The following is a 16169-nucleotide window of genomic DNA, read 5'->3' as shown; positions in this document are numbered from 1 at the left end:
TGCCAGCATCGCAGGTCACCCTGTCAGGAGCATTGTCGATCACGGGTACATTCGATGGGGATGTATACCAGTACTTTGCATGCCCATCTACCGCAGTTGAGGATCGGCCCACCCGGGACGTAGATGGCGGGCGCCGGTTGAGTTATGCCTCATCCCCGACGGTTGATGCGGATCTACCACAGGCGCAGGTATGTTTGTATTACTTTAAAATTTCAATTTGTTTTCTTTTCCTTAATGAGCTGCCATTAATTAATTTTTAAGGTTTTTATGAAGGCTTCGTCCCAGCCCATCTTTGAGGCCACTACATGCTTTGATGAGGACACCACAGATGCATATATTCAGGAGGTCGACGAGACCACGGTGGGAATATATGTTTTGACTTAACACGTACAATACAAATATACTTTGTCACCTGCTAAGTTTAGTACTTATTTTGTAGGTTGTTGACGGCCCGACGGCCTATTCTTCCGATCCTGCTAGCTGTGGTGTCGATGCTGCTGCACATCCTCACATAAAGAGGAGGTTTGATGATGATGATCCAGATAGTGTACTCGAGCGACAGGGGATGCGACTCAGGCCAGCAGCAGCACTGAAGCACACAGGCTGCAGGACTCACTCTTACTTAGGTTTTTAGTTTGTGTAAATAGTGCATTATGTAAATAATGATAACAATTATCTTTTAACAATATTTTTATTTTAATTGCGTTTGAACATCAGTTTTACTTAAACAGTACACAAGTAACACAAACATTGCAAACGTAACACAAAAACAAACAGTAGAACTAAAACCATTACTGCAAAAAGGATAACTAAAAATCAGCTTTTTTGACATGGTTTCATCTTTTTCAGAACGACAAGACAACTCCATAAAACGCAGTACTATACCACGCTTTATGTATTAAATTTTTCTGCAATAAACCAGCTTTTTTCACATGGTTTTCATCTTTTTCAGAACGACAAGACAACTCCATAAAACGTAGTACTATACCACGCTTTATGTATTAAATTTTTTTACAATAAACCAGCTTTTTTGACATGGTTTTCATCTTTTTTCAGAACGACAAGACAACTCCATAAAACGCAGTACTATACCACGCTTTATGTATTAAATTTTTCTGCAATAAATCAGCTTTTTTGACATGGTTTTCATCTTTTTCAGAACGACAAGACAACTCCATAAAACACAGTACTATACCACGCTTTATGTATTATATTTTTCTGCAATAAACCAGCTTTTTTTCACATGGTTTTCATCTTTTTCAGAACGACAAGACAACTCCATAAAACGCAGTACTATACCACGCTTTATGTATTTTGTCTCGCCTATAAATAACGGCATCATTGTAGTTATTTTGTGTGCTCAAAAATTAGTAAAAGCAAATATTTCATTAAAAGTAAGGTTTTTTTTACTAAAAGCAAATATTTCATTAAATGGCTCAACCTCTTCGTCCACCAAAGTGCAACTGTGGAAAAGAATGCTCGATGCAAAATTGTTGGGACGGTGGTGAAGTTGGACGCCGCTACTGGTGCTGTATGAACCAGTTATACAAGGTTCCCGGCGAACCTATTTGTGATTTTGAGGAATGGGTTGATGAACCATATTATCAGGAATGCTACAGAGAACAACTGCAGTTTCTTCATAATATGTGTTTATGCCAACGGGAAACACAAAGAGAAAGTGATAGAATTATTGTAGAAATGAGGGCGAAACTGAAGGGGGTGGGAGAAGAAAAATGGAAAGCACAATGGAATTGTGAAACACAAAAGGAACGAAAAGAAAAATATAAACAGGAACTTGCGGAGGTGAAGGCGAAACTAAAATAGGTAGAAGAAGAAAAAGAACGAATGGAAGAACGATTTAAGTGGTTGGAGCGGAGAATAAATGGCAACCAGGACTAAACATTGACATGTATGTGTTTAGTGTATTTTTCATATTTCATGTATTTTTATTATGTTGGCATGTTATGTTTGTGTTTTTGCTGTAGTAATGTTTTATTTACATTTTCCTACAATTAAACAACTTTTTCTTCACTCATTCCAAATTGTGGAACATAATTTTATTTGATATATATTGCAACATACATAAGTACAAACACATATTACAAAAAACAATACCAAAATAAAAGACTAGGGGTATCCTTGATAGTTGGGTACATTCGACGAACTTGCACCAGGAGCCGGATTACCACCGCCACGCACACCACCTGAAGGACATTTACGACGGTCGTGTCCTGTTTGCGAGCATATGCCACATTTACGCGCATAAACGGTGTCACCAACATCCATTTGGTTCCGTATACGCGTTCTCTTTTGCACTTGCAGCTTGCGCAAATAGTCCTTGTTACATACCATCTTAAAAGATTCCCGCGGCCAATAATGCTCAGCACCTAATGGTTGCAACTTCCCACTATACGTGTCTACGTATGCAGCAACACTGTATTGCCTATCAATATAGTTTGGTGCCCCATATCCAACTTGTTGAAAGCACTTCAACGCATGTGCGCACAGCATGTGGTAGATGGTCCATTTCCCACATGAGCATAACCTTCTATTTTCATTCACCGTCTGTAGATTATTCCCACGGTGTCCACGGATAGCGGTCTTAACTTCAAAAACACCCCGTTCATGATCATACTGAATAAATGAATGCCACTGTGCTCACCTCCTGGACCTTTCAAATCTTCTCATGGGTATTGGCATAAATTGAACACCCCTGTCCATCAATGCTGATGCAGCTGCATGCCTTTCAACAAACCTCTCCGCACTCTATTTGAATGTCATGCGGACCATGGCAGTGACAAGAAGTCCACGGGCAGACTTCAACAAGCCGTTGAATGACTCCGACACGTTTGTAGTGAGGGATCCCCATCATCTTCCGCCATCAGCATGCAATGTCCACATGTGAAGCTCATGCCCCATCAACCAAGTATAGGCTCGTGGTTCTAATTGCCGGATCGCTTCCATGCGCCTCGTGAATTTGCACTGCTGGTGCTCAGTTGCAGCCATCCACATTAAGTCATGCAATGCCTTGTCAGGATATTTATTCTGGAAATTGGCCTTCAGGTGACGCACACAATAACGGTGGTATGCATATGGTTCTTGCCATTCAGGCAAGTGACGTACAGAACTTAAAATACCACCATGCCGATATGATATTAGACAAATACCTGAACGTTGTTTGACAACGTGCTGCTTCAAGTGGTTCAAAAAAAGCGTCCATGTCTCTTCACTTTCATTGACACATATGGCAAAAGCTAGTGGAAATATTTGCCCGTTGGCATCTACTACAACTGCAATCAAAAGCTTAATATCATACTTTCCATAGACATGAGTACCGTCTATGGAAATAACAGGACGACAATGCACAAAACCATCAATTGCTGGTTTAAATGACCAGTACACATAGTTGAAAATATATTCGGGTCTGTCCGGACTCCGCTCATGCCTCCATTCAACAACAGTCCCGGGGTTAAAGTGTTGCAGTGCGGCCATGTACCTGGGCAGATTTGAAAAAGACTTTCCCAGTCGCCATAAATAAGTTCAAAGACACGTTTGCGACCGAGATATGCCTTTCTTTTGGTTATAGTACAACCATACTCCTGGTGGACGACTGTAATACACTCTTTAATCTTGAACCTAATGGACACTTCCAAATATGGAATCAAGACAAGAGAAATCAAGTCCACATCCAAGTTGAAGTGATTCTCATTGTATGTGTCCATTTCACATCTGTGCTCGCTAATAAATTTACCCACTTTCCACAAACCTGATTTCTTCTTGATGGCACGCAATATCCAGTGACAACCCATAAAGTCTCTACGACATACAACCTTGTATTTCTCCGTAGTTGACTCAATTACCGTCATCTCACAGCACTCTCTTATACTATAGATTTTTACAGCCCTAATTAAGCGAGTTTTATTAGGGAAATACATTCCTTTTGTCAGAACCACTGGTCTAGACTCATCCCACATCGCTGACCGAAATTCATCATCATCCCTTGTGAGGGCATCCACGTTCGGCATGCTTGGCAAATTATCAAGGTAGGGGATATTCCGCTCATGAAATGGCACGTGGGACTCATACACTCTTGGTCTAGCGGGAGGTGGAGGAACATGCTCCCTTGTCAGCTCAGGTTCAACATTCACTTCCTCCTCATCATCACCCTCATCATGGAAGGGTGTGTCATCCCCAGACTCATCCGCATTGTTGTCATTATTACTATCATCTTCCTGACTCTGCGCATCTGCCAAATCACGAGTAAATACGTCGTCTATGGGCAAATGTGTGAGGTTAGGAGCTTCAAGAATCCCGTTTTCACTGCATAAAAATAACAAAATAATAATATACCCAACTAGATAAATACTTTAGATATAGCTATATCACTTTACTTACAAGTCGTACTGTCTTGACGTTTCATGATGGATATTTGCTTGTTTTTGATGACCCCCGGATGGACCACCGTGGTCCAATACTCCAGAACTACACATATTCCAACTAGGGGCGGGGTCATAACTTGTAAAATTCGTATCCGGACGGTACCCCCTATGAAAAATATGAGTGTTAATACAAATCCAATAAAAACATAAAATAAACATCGCTAAAGCACCCACGGAATTGAAGTTTACTAGTCGTCTTGTTGATTATATAAAGTCGAAAATTATTTTGCGGCTGCTCATTCGCTGGTGGTGACAAGTTTAAATCAAGGCAAGCTCTTTCATCAGCAATCTGTCCGGCAAAAACTGCTCCAGAATAACCACCCGATGATTGGGGGTTATCCCTACTATGCACGCCCTCATTATTGGGAACGTCTTCCACCTTGACGTACATTTCCAATAATTTTATTACAATAAATTCCCTGTATTCATCCGGAATCCGCAAAAAATCTCTAAGAGTTTCATCATCCTCGATGTTAAACTCAGAATAATAAGCAAACCCCTGCGGTGTCATTGAATACAGAAATCTACCGGTTATTTTAAGGTTAACCGAACGCCACCTCTCATTCATTTTTTACGTAACAACAATACCAATTTATCGTACTCCATAGTAAGCGGCAATTTAACATGACATTGTGGAGGTGAGCTATACCTCACAGAGTTATTCTCCAACACAACCTCACCCCCCAATATAGTGAAACCCTTATTTTTGCCACTTCAGACATTGTAAAAAAATGATTGATAAGAAGAAGAGAGAAGTATGAACGTAAGTTTGAAGATTGAATGAATTTTCATAAAATTGAAACGCCTTTAAATAAGGCAAGTCCGAATGTAAAACGCAGTACAATACTACGTTTTATGTATTGAATTATTGTTATGTCAGTTCATTATTGGTGGGCCAAAAACCAGAGTAAAACGCAGCATAATAATACGTTTAAGTAAAACGCAGTATTATACTGCGAATTACAAAAAAAAAAATTAAAATAAAACGCAATATGGTACTGCGAATTACAATTTTTTTTTAAAGTAAAACACAGTATGGTACTGCGTTTTACTTTAACGGACTAATTTCCGTTAAAGTAATTCGCAGTATAATACTGCATTTTACTCATTTATGTAATTTCTTTTTTAAGCAATAGAAAAATGTTTTTTGTCCAAAATAACATCAAAAAAGTTTTGGACTCAAGAAAGTACTATCACTGGATCAAACGTGATTTTCGGAAATGCGATTCGTTTCTTTATTTTATTAAGTACTAACTTTTTTTTCAAGTACTATCACTGCCCACATATTCCGCGGAGAAAAAGAGATGATATTCCCGCATATTTATTTAGGGGAAGCAAGTGCTGTCCCTAGAAAATAGAGTTGGTACACTGTCAGTCTACTCTTCACAATACGCTGAAATCAACGGGCAGAATACTCTTCTTCCCAAATTCGTTGCTGAAAATAATATATAAACACATTTGGGATACTTATCTTCTACTTCTGTTTCTCCTCTTCGGAGTAGTACTGATTTGGCTTCAAATTAGCTCTAAAGTAGACAATTTTGACTTTTACTTTTAATAAACTGAAAAGAAAAATCTAGCACAAACCAAATATAATAACTAACCATAATTAAATTAAGGTAATTGAAACTTGGAAGGCAACCCAAACCACTAATAACTATAGAATATTTTTGTTCCAACTCTAAATAACAACATTATAAATTTCTTATCTTTTTCCCACCTCTATATAAAATATATTTAACTTTTATTTATTTGCTTATAAATATCTTTGGGTTATGATTTTGTATCGTGTGATTTTTCTTCTAGTAAAGTGCCTAAAAATATATTTGAATTATGCTTTCATTAGTAGAGTGTTTTTTTTTGACTTATTTATGTTAGTTTTGATCTATACAATTGTTAGTTCTATCTAGTATAAGTATTTTTATAATTTATCTAAATATGTACATATTGATTTAAATTTTTTCGTTTTATCAATTTATTAAAAAGATTTATTGACTTTATCAAAGTTTAAATATCCTTAGTGAAATTCCTTACCGTTGGCCCAAGTAAAGGTTAGTTTTGAAGATTGATAAATGAAGCTCAGGCATGAACCAGATCCATCCCTCCAGGTCCATCCTGCGTGTGCATACAAACAGGCAGATTCGAGCATGTGGGATGCACGTAAAGGAGATAAGCTTAACTTGGTATATTTAATTTCTCCTGATCGAAAAGGTTGCATAGTTGATAAGGAGAACGACTCCTTACTAAAAAAGAACATTATCCAAGATAAGGAAGGAGTTTAGAGTTGAGATCAACTAGAACTCTTCCACCAAGGAAGAGTAGCATTAGAACTCTAGTTATTCTCTTCATCTACTAACTATATAAATTGCAGGATGTTCTTACTTTACAAGTGTTGCACAAACGTACAAAAAGCAGAAGTTAAACGTGAATTGAGAGCAAAATAGCAAGGCATTTTGCAAGCAATTCGTGTGTGATTCAAGTGTGCAAACCTGAAGCTACATGAATCAGATAGAAGAACCAATTCCAAGTGTCTGTATTTTATTCTAATTCAATTGTAGTTGGTGTTTTCATATTGTACCTTTCAGCTTTATTTAGAGGCAATTGTAATAGGTATTCAGAGTATTCAAGTTAGAGTTAACTTGAAGTTGTCGCATCAGTTAGAGGCTGTTTGCCACAATGGGTTTAGAGTTAATCCTAGGTTTACAAAAGTGTTTTGTAAATACAGTTTTTGGCTCAGTGATTTAGCGGAGAGTTTGGAAAAATCCTACTGGGAAGTAGATCGTGATTTTTTTCACTTTTTGAGCCAGGTATTTTCCACGTAAAAATCCTTGTGTTCTTTAATTTTTGCATTTTATTATTCCACAACAGTAGTATAAGGAATACATAGAAGAACCAATTCCTTCCATAATCAGTTTAAACGAAAAATTGGTCACCATACAAATCACCCCCCCTCTTGTATGGTAGTGAAGTATAAAATATTAATTGGTATCAGAGCAGGTTATCCTTGAAGAGGCTAACACCTTAGGAACAAATCAAGATGAGTGCACCACCTGGAAACTGGGAAGGGCAATCCACTGATAGGCCTCCACTCTTTAATGGCCAGTACTACTCTTGGTGGAAAAACATAATGAGAGATCACATCATCGGAGAAGACTATGAGCTATAGGACATTGTCACTGATGGTCCCCTGGCTACTATAAAGAAGAATTCTGAAGGAGTAGATGTGCCAAAAACAAGAGCTGACTGCAATGTTGAGGACTTGAAGAAATGGGAAAAGAATGCTAAGGCCAAGAAATGGCTTGTGTGTGGACTTGGTCCAGACGAGTGCAGTAGAATTCAAAGTTGTGCAAGTGCTAAGGAAATTTGGGACACTTTACAAGTGGCCCACGAAGGAACACCTCAAGTGAAGAGGTCCAGAGGAACACTACTGTATTCTCAATATGAGAATTTCACCATAAAGGAAGGCGAAACCATCCAAGAGATGTATACAAGGTTCACTACACTAACAAATGAACTTAAGTCTCTTAGAAGGATTATTCTTGAAGAAGACAAAATTGAGAAAATTTTGTCAAGGGTTCTACCAGTCACTTGGGAAAGAAAAATCATTGCAATTCAGGAATCAAAGAACATTGCCACTCTTAAGTTGGACGAGCTAATTGGAAATCTCACTGCCTATGAACTTAGAAGGCAAACCATGAAGATGGATGCATCTAAGAAGGAAAGGAGGCTGACACTCAGAATCACTGAAGGTGCTGATCTAGAGGAAGGTGCTGATGTAGAGGAGGATGAAATGACCATGATCACAAAGGACTTCAAGAAGTACCTAATGAGAGGAAAGGGTCCTTCAAGAAGTGGAAGCTACAACAAACCAAGGGTTCCTGAAAAACAAATCAATGAGGGGTGTTACAAGTGTGGGAAGACTAATCACTACATCAAAAACTGCCCTCAATGGGACATTGAATGGAAGAAAGAAAGAGCTGAACGAAGGAACAGGTTTAACCTAAGAAGAACAAAGGATCAACAAAGGCTATGGTTGCTGCTTGGGGAGAAAGCTCAGATGAGGACTCAGAGGATGAAGATGGAGATGAACCAACACTTATGGCAATTGGAGAATCCAATGAGGAATTTGAGGTAAGTATAATTCATCTCAAAGACAAGATTAAATTTTTGTCTATAGAAAGGCTATCTGAGTTACTCCTGGATTTCATTGATGAATATGAGGATCTAAACAATGAAAAAGAACAGTTGTTTAAGGAGTGCGTGATTTTGAAAGCTAAGTGCAAAAATCTGGAACTTAGGGCTAGTGAAAGTGATAGTAAAAATCCTGAGTTAAAGAACCAAGTTCATGAACTTGACACCACTGTCCTAGAGCTAAGATCTGAAAATCTAAAACTAAAATTAGGAACAGGTAAAAAGAAAGCTGATCACACACAACTCACATTAAAAGAAAAACTAGGAAAAATGAAAGACAAGTTGTACAAAAGAGATGAGCAGATAAGAGTCCTTAAGAAGGATCTAAACAAGGTTAAGCACGAGCTAACAGAACCTGTAAATGGAATAGGTCCTCTGATGCACTTTCATGGCTACATGAACACCATAGTAGCAATAAGAGAGGACTTGGCTACGGGACCCCTGCACCTAAGTGGGATCTCAAAAGCAAGTACCTAACACTTCCTGAGAATATAATTTGCACACACTGTGGTAGAACTGGTCACTATAAAAGTGAATGTATTGCAAAAGAAAAGGCTAGTCAAAAGAATAAAGAATTTGTTCAAGGGAAAAATAGGCTGCCAAGTTGGGCTAAAAAGAATTTGATTCACCCTTTTGCCTATAGAAAGGGACCCAAACTAGTTTGGGTTCCTAAGACTAACCCTTGATTTCCTTTTGCGAGTCCAAGTGAAAGGGAGAAGCCAAATATGATACATGGATAGTGGCTGCTCAAAGCATATGACAGGAAGCAAGAACCAGTTCCTTTCACTTGAGGACTTCAAATGAGGTAATGTCTCCTTTGGAAATGGGAAGAAAGGTGAGATCGTTGGGGTTGGAAAGGTAGGTAAGATTGATTCTCACTCTATTGAGAATGTCTACTTGATAGATGGCCTAAAGTACAGTCTAATCAGTGTATCACAATTATGTGATAGAGGTAACTTGGTAGCATTCACCTCTACCAAATATTTTGTGATTAATCTTACCACTGACAAGATTGTTTTGCAGGAAAAAAGAGTAAACAATATATGCATTATAGATTTGTCGACACTTTCAGAAAGTGAACTCACTTGCTTAAGTGTGTTGGACAATGATCCCCTCCTTTGGCATAAGAGACTTGGATATGCAAGTCTGAGTCAACTCAACAAATTAGTCTCTAAGGACCTGGTGATAGGGCTGCCTAACATCAAGTTCAAGGAAGACAAAGTTTGTGAGGCTTGTGCAAGGGGGAAGCATGTAAGATCCTCTTTTAAATGCAAGAAAGTGGTAAGCACCACCAGAACGATGGAACTAGTCCATATGGATCTTTGTGGTCCAATAAGAACATTAAGTAGATGTGGTAAAAGATATGTGATGGTGCTTGTTGATGATTACTCTAGGTTTACTTGGATATTATTCTTAACATCTAAAGATGAAGTATTTGACATGTTTACTTCTTTTGTTAGAAATACTCAGAAACAACTAGGTAATCAACTTGCATCAATTAGGTCTGATCATGGAACTGAATTTGAAAATGCTAAGTTTGCTGAATTTTGTGATGAGCATGGCATAGATCATAATTTTTCTGCTCCTAGGACTCCACAATAAAATGGAGTAGTTGAAAGAAAGTATAGGACAATAGAGGAAATGACTGGGACTATGCTACTTACTAGTAAATTGCCTCATAGCTTCTCGACAGAAGCTATGAACATTGCATGCTACATCATAAATAGTTGCATGACTAGACCTCTTGTTAAGAAGATTCCCTATGAGTCACTTAAAGGGAGAAAGCCAAATATATCTCATCTTAGGGCATTTAGATGCAAGTACTTTGTTCGCAATGATAAAAAGATTCCCTAAGAAAGTTTGATCCTAAAAGTGATGAGGGAATATTATTGGGATATTCTTCACATAGTAAAGCTTATAAGATCTATAACAGAAGAACTATGTGTGTAGAAGAAAGTGTACATGTGATTTTTGATGAAACTAACATTCTTTCTGAGGGACAGGAACATGAAGATGAAGAAATTGGGCTGGTAAGAAATTTAAATGAAATCATAGCCCAGACTAAAGCTGCACCAGTAGAAGGAACAAGTGATAGAACATGTTCTTCTACTCAGGGCAACCTGACAGGGGGAACTGAACAAAGAGGAACTGAATCTCAAACCTCTATGGAACCTGTCCATGAACCTGTTCCACAGTAACAAAGCATTGAAAAGACATCAAGGGGAAACTAGTTGGTTGTGAAAACTTTCAAGTATCAAAGTTCTCATCCCATTGAGAATATAATCATTCCTCTGGAATCAAAACCAGATCTTTATTAAAGAATCTTTGTGCTTTTGATGCTGTCTTATCTCTTATTTAACCTAAAAATGCTACTAAGGCTTTGCAGGATGCAGACTGGGTAAATGCAATGCAAGATGATTTCAACCAATTCAAAAGGAGTCGAGTTTGGCATCTAGTACCAAGACCCAAGGACATATCAGTAATTGGCACAAAATGGGTCTTCAGAAAAAAAACCTTAAGTAGAGATCACTTTGAGAGGAACATGTTGGAATTAGGGATGATTAAGATCACCTAAAAGGACCAGTTCAAAGTTAAACGAAAAAAATAAAAAACAATTATTGGTTAGAAAGTCTGTAAATTTTGTATATAATTAAATTAAATCTTGCTTAGTCTCATACTTTCAACAGTATACTCTTGTGCTATGTGCTAACATGACTCATTAATCTCTAATGATATTTTCTCTGTTTTGGAAAATTTAGACTTATACAAGAGAATTTTCAGCGAAGAACCTAGTTCATCAAGATAAATAGGTATGTTTTCTACACTCTGCATAATTTAAAATAATTATATTTGGATCATGATTAAAGTTCTATCTAATTCCAAACTCCTTTTGGACTTATCCATTACAAGTGAACCAGTTCCGTTCAAAAGAGTCCCAACCGAATGGAAGTACCTAGATTCTAGGGATACACTCCAACGTCTCTTCAAAACTGAAATTCAGTTTGATTAGAATTCTAAGAGTCTGAAAAGCTATCAATACCCCATTAATTATTCTTCTATATATAGATCAGCTTTAGTGTATTCCTTACGTTATCTCTCTGAAGCCGTCAAAAACTCTCATTCTTCTTTCATCTTCCAAACACAATCTAATTCTCTTCTCTTCCATACCCTAGCCCAGATATGTCGAACACCTCTGAAAATCCTTCATCACCACCACAGGAAACCACTTCCACACCTTCTACCACTCATTCAACCACACAAATCTCTAAGAAAAGCAGAGTAAAGATGATGGCTCGTAAGATTGTCGCTGAAGGAGAGCAGATCAAGAAAATAAATAAGCAATTGAAAGCAGGTAGGGAAGAAGAATCCCAAAAATCTGAAGATTCATTTAAGTCTGCTACTAAAGGGGAAGAAAGTAGTTCTTCCATAATTGAACATGTATCTTTTGATTCTAAAGTTGCTCCTGAGACAATTTTTGAAGTTGTTGCAAAATTGGAGAATATAGTTGTACTGATAGGATCTATAGCAGGTGTTGAGACTACGGAATCTAGAAAAGTTGGTGGTAAAAATAAAAAGGGAAAAGAAAAAGAAAAATAAAGTAAGGGTGCTAGGAGTGCTGTGAGGGGAAATGATAAAAGAGTGGTTGATTCTTCACCCACTCCTGTTGGTCTAACAAAAGAAACTGGTGCAATGGTTGTTTGGGGAGAGGAATTTACTGAAATAGAAGAGAATGTGAGAAAAACAGGGGGAAGTGGGTCTGGCGAAGCTGCTGAGAGGTTGGTTCAATTTGGGAAAAATATAGATGAACCTGTTCCATCTGAACAGGAAACCCTCGTGGACCTACTGATAGGGTTATAAATGGCTTCAAGACTCATACCATTCCCTATGGCTTTATTCTCACAACTGTGCTTGCACATTTCAAAGTACCTATGAAGAAGTGGGAGGTTAGTACAAGCAAGGATCATTTTGGGGATAATACTCTGCTTGATTGACATTATGATGTCAATGCCACTCGTAAAGAACTTGGTTCATCCAAAAGGTACTAGTGAATAACAAGGTCAAAGCCTTGGTGCAAGAAAGTGGGGCTAAGGATGCTGGGATTGAAAAGCTGAAGAAGAGGTTGGTTGAGGTGGAGATTGAGAGAGATGGTCTCAGAACTGAGCTGACAAGAGAAAAAGATAAGAATGATGGCATTCTTCAAGATATGCTGAAGGTCCTCCAAGTCAAAAACCAATCACCTAGTTCTTCCTAGCCTTAAATGTCACGACCCTAAACCCGAACCCGGTCGTGATGGCGCTTCTCATGAAGACAAGGCCAGCCGACACAACACCCAATTCTGTTTAACAATTAAAAATACATAATTTAAGTATTTAACACGATTAAATTGTTAGTTAAGCAGTGAAACAATACAATTTGCGAAAACAAAACCAACACAGTCAGACATCGGGGTGTCACCAGTCATGAGCATCTATCATAGAAACTACAAATCTGAAAGAGACTACACAAATTATTATAGAACACTTGCAAGGGAAAATAAATGAGATAAGGGGAGAAGCACTGGGCTGCGAACGCCGAGCAGTTACCTCATGAACTCTGGAATCTGCTGGAAGCTCTCAACCCTCGCAAGCAGGACCTGAAGCGCCTGAATCTGCACACGGGGTGCAGAGAGTAAAGTGAGTACTCCAACTCAGTGAGTAATAATAATAAATGCAGACTGAGCAATAAGAAATCATATAAAGTCACATCAGCATGCTATAAAGAAGCAGTAAAAGCCAGTAAAAACAATAAAATAGTGAAAATATGTAAAGTCACTTAAGTTCAGTTTAATCCTTAAAATTTGCCTTTTTAAACAGTTAAGCAAGTAAAAGACAGACAACTAGAAAAGGTAAACACATAGAGTACCGGCCCTCGGGCATAATACCAATAGAATCAGCCCCTCGGGTAACACATGGAATAATACCAGCCTCTCGGGCTCTATCTCATATCACAATGGGTACCCGCACTCACTGGGGTGTGCAGACTCCTGAAGAGGTCCCTTATGACCCAAGCGCAATATCAATCCATCTCGTGGCATAATCACATAGGCTTTCGGTCTCATATCAACAAGCCACATCGTGGCGTACAAATCTCAAGCTCTCGGCCCCACAATCATAATCAGTGTTTTCTCACAACATAGGCCCTCGGCCTTACTCAGTCAGAATCTCATAAGCCACTTGGGCAACAGTAAAACATGATGCTCAGCCTAAAATATCATTTAATATATCATTTTAAGTGTTAAAATAGAGTAGACATGGCTGAGTTATGAAAACAGTAGAATATAACATGACTGAGTACAAGTATAAAGTCAAGATAGTGAGGAAATATCAATAAAAAATCCCCTAAGGGTTCAAATAGTTGGCACGAGGTCCAAATATGGCATTCAACCCAAAAATATGATGATATCAAACAGTTTTCAATCAAATATGCAGTAAAACAATCATTCGGGATGGACTAAGTCACAATCCCCAATGGTGCCCGACCCTACGCTCATCATCTAGCGTGTGCGTCACCTCGATATAGCACCACGATGTGCAAATCCGGGGTTTCATACCCTTAAGACAACATTTAAAATCATTACTCACCTCAATCCGGTCCAAACTCTAGCCCACGACGCCTTTGCCCCTCGAATCGGCCTCAACTTGCGTCAAATCTATCCAAAATCAGAATCATTACATCTAAATACGCTAAAGAACGAAACCCACACGAAAATAATCAATTTACAACTAACAAATCTCGAAATTACCAAAACTCGACCCCGGGCCCACGTTTCGGAATTCGATAAAATTCACATCAATAGATTCCTTATATCCCCACGAGTTCATACATATCAAAAGTACCAAAATCCGACCACAAATGGCCCCTCAAATCCTCAAGTCTAGGTCTCTAATACCAAGCCCTAGTTTTTCCAATTTTAACCCTTAATATCCACTAATACCATGATTAACCAATGGAAAAATGATCATAAACTCAAGTAATGAAGCTTAGGGAACTTACCCAACTGATTCTCATCGATTTACCCTTGAATTCACTGCCCTAGCTCGTTTCCTGTCTTCAAAAATGGAGAACTTAGCCAAAAATTCGCGAAGGAAACATTTTATACCTTCTGGCCCAGGGATTCCGCACCTGCGGCCCTTTAACCGCTTTTGCGGTCCACGAACTGTTTCTGCGTTTTTCACTTAAGCGACTTCCTGCACCTGCGGTCATGCAGGTGTGGTCCACATACCGCATCTGCGGTTCCACTCTACACAGCCTTTGGTTGCATCTGCGGCTCCAAACACGCTTCTGCGATACCGCACCTGCGGTCCCCTAGCCGCAGGTGCGGTTATGACAACAAATGGCACATCATCAGCTGCCAAAACCAACTCCCAAACTTTCCGCCAACCATCTGAAATCACCCCGAGGCCCCCGAGATCTCAACCAAAAGCACAAACAAGTCACATACCACCATTCACACTTTTACCCATCTTCAAAACACTTCAAAAAACATCGAATCAACCAAACACATCGGATTCAAGCCTAAGTTTTCAAAATCTTCCGAATTCCGCTTTTGGTCAAAAAGTATACCAAACCGCGTCCGAATGACCTGAAATTTTGCATACTCATCCCAAATGACTCAACGGAACTACTGCAACTCTTGAAATTCCATTCCGACCCCTACATCCAAATCTCACCTATCAACCGGAAAATGTCAAAATTCAAATTTTGCCAATTCAAGCCTAAATCTACTCCGGACCTCTAAAACACATTCCGATCATGCTCCCAAGTCTTAAATAACCTCTCGAAGCTATCCAAACCCTCGGAACTCACATCCGAGCCCTCTAACACATAAGTCAACATTCGATTGACTTTTCCAACTTAAACTTTCTCAAAAGAGACTAAGTGTCTCAAACCTTACCAAAACCTTTCCGAGCTCGAGCCAACCAACCCGATCACATATAAAACCGATAAACCAAGCAATAAGAAGTAGAATTGGGAGGAAAAGAAGCGGTAACTCATGAGACAAATTGCCGGGTCATCATATCCTCCCCCTCTTAAATAAACGTTCGTCGTCGAATGAGTCAAGAAACATATTTGAAGCCTACAAACATGTGAGGATATCTGCTCTGCATCTCCCGCTTGGTATCCCAGGTAGCCTCCTCCATGGGCCGACCTCTTCACTGTACTTTCACTGAAGCTATATCCTTTGATCTCAACTTTCGAACCTAGCGACCCAAAATAGCTACTGGCTCCACATCATAAGTCAAATCACCATCCAACTGAACCGTGCTGAAATCCAGAACATGAGACGGATCCCCGATATACTTCCGGAGCATAGAAACATGAAATACCGGATGCACACTCGACAAGCTGGGTGGCAAAGCAAGCTCATAAGCCACTTCCCCAATCCCCAAAGCACCTCAAAAGGCCCAATGAACCGATGACTCAATTTACCCTTCTTCCCAAATCTCATAACACCCTTCATAGGCGAAACCTAATACAGAACCTTTTCACTCACCATGT

Source organism: Nicotiana sylvestris, chromosome 5 (assembly GCF_000393655.2).
Source record: "Nicotiana sylvestris chromosome 5, ASM39365v2, whole genome shotgun sequence".
Classification (NCBI taxonomy): Eukaryota; Viridiplantae; Streptophyta; class Magnoliopsida; order Solanales; family Solanaceae; genus Nicotiana; species Nicotiana sylvestris.
The sequence above is the reverse complement of the archived record's forward strand: the minus strand, read 5'-3'. Positions refer to the sequence as shown.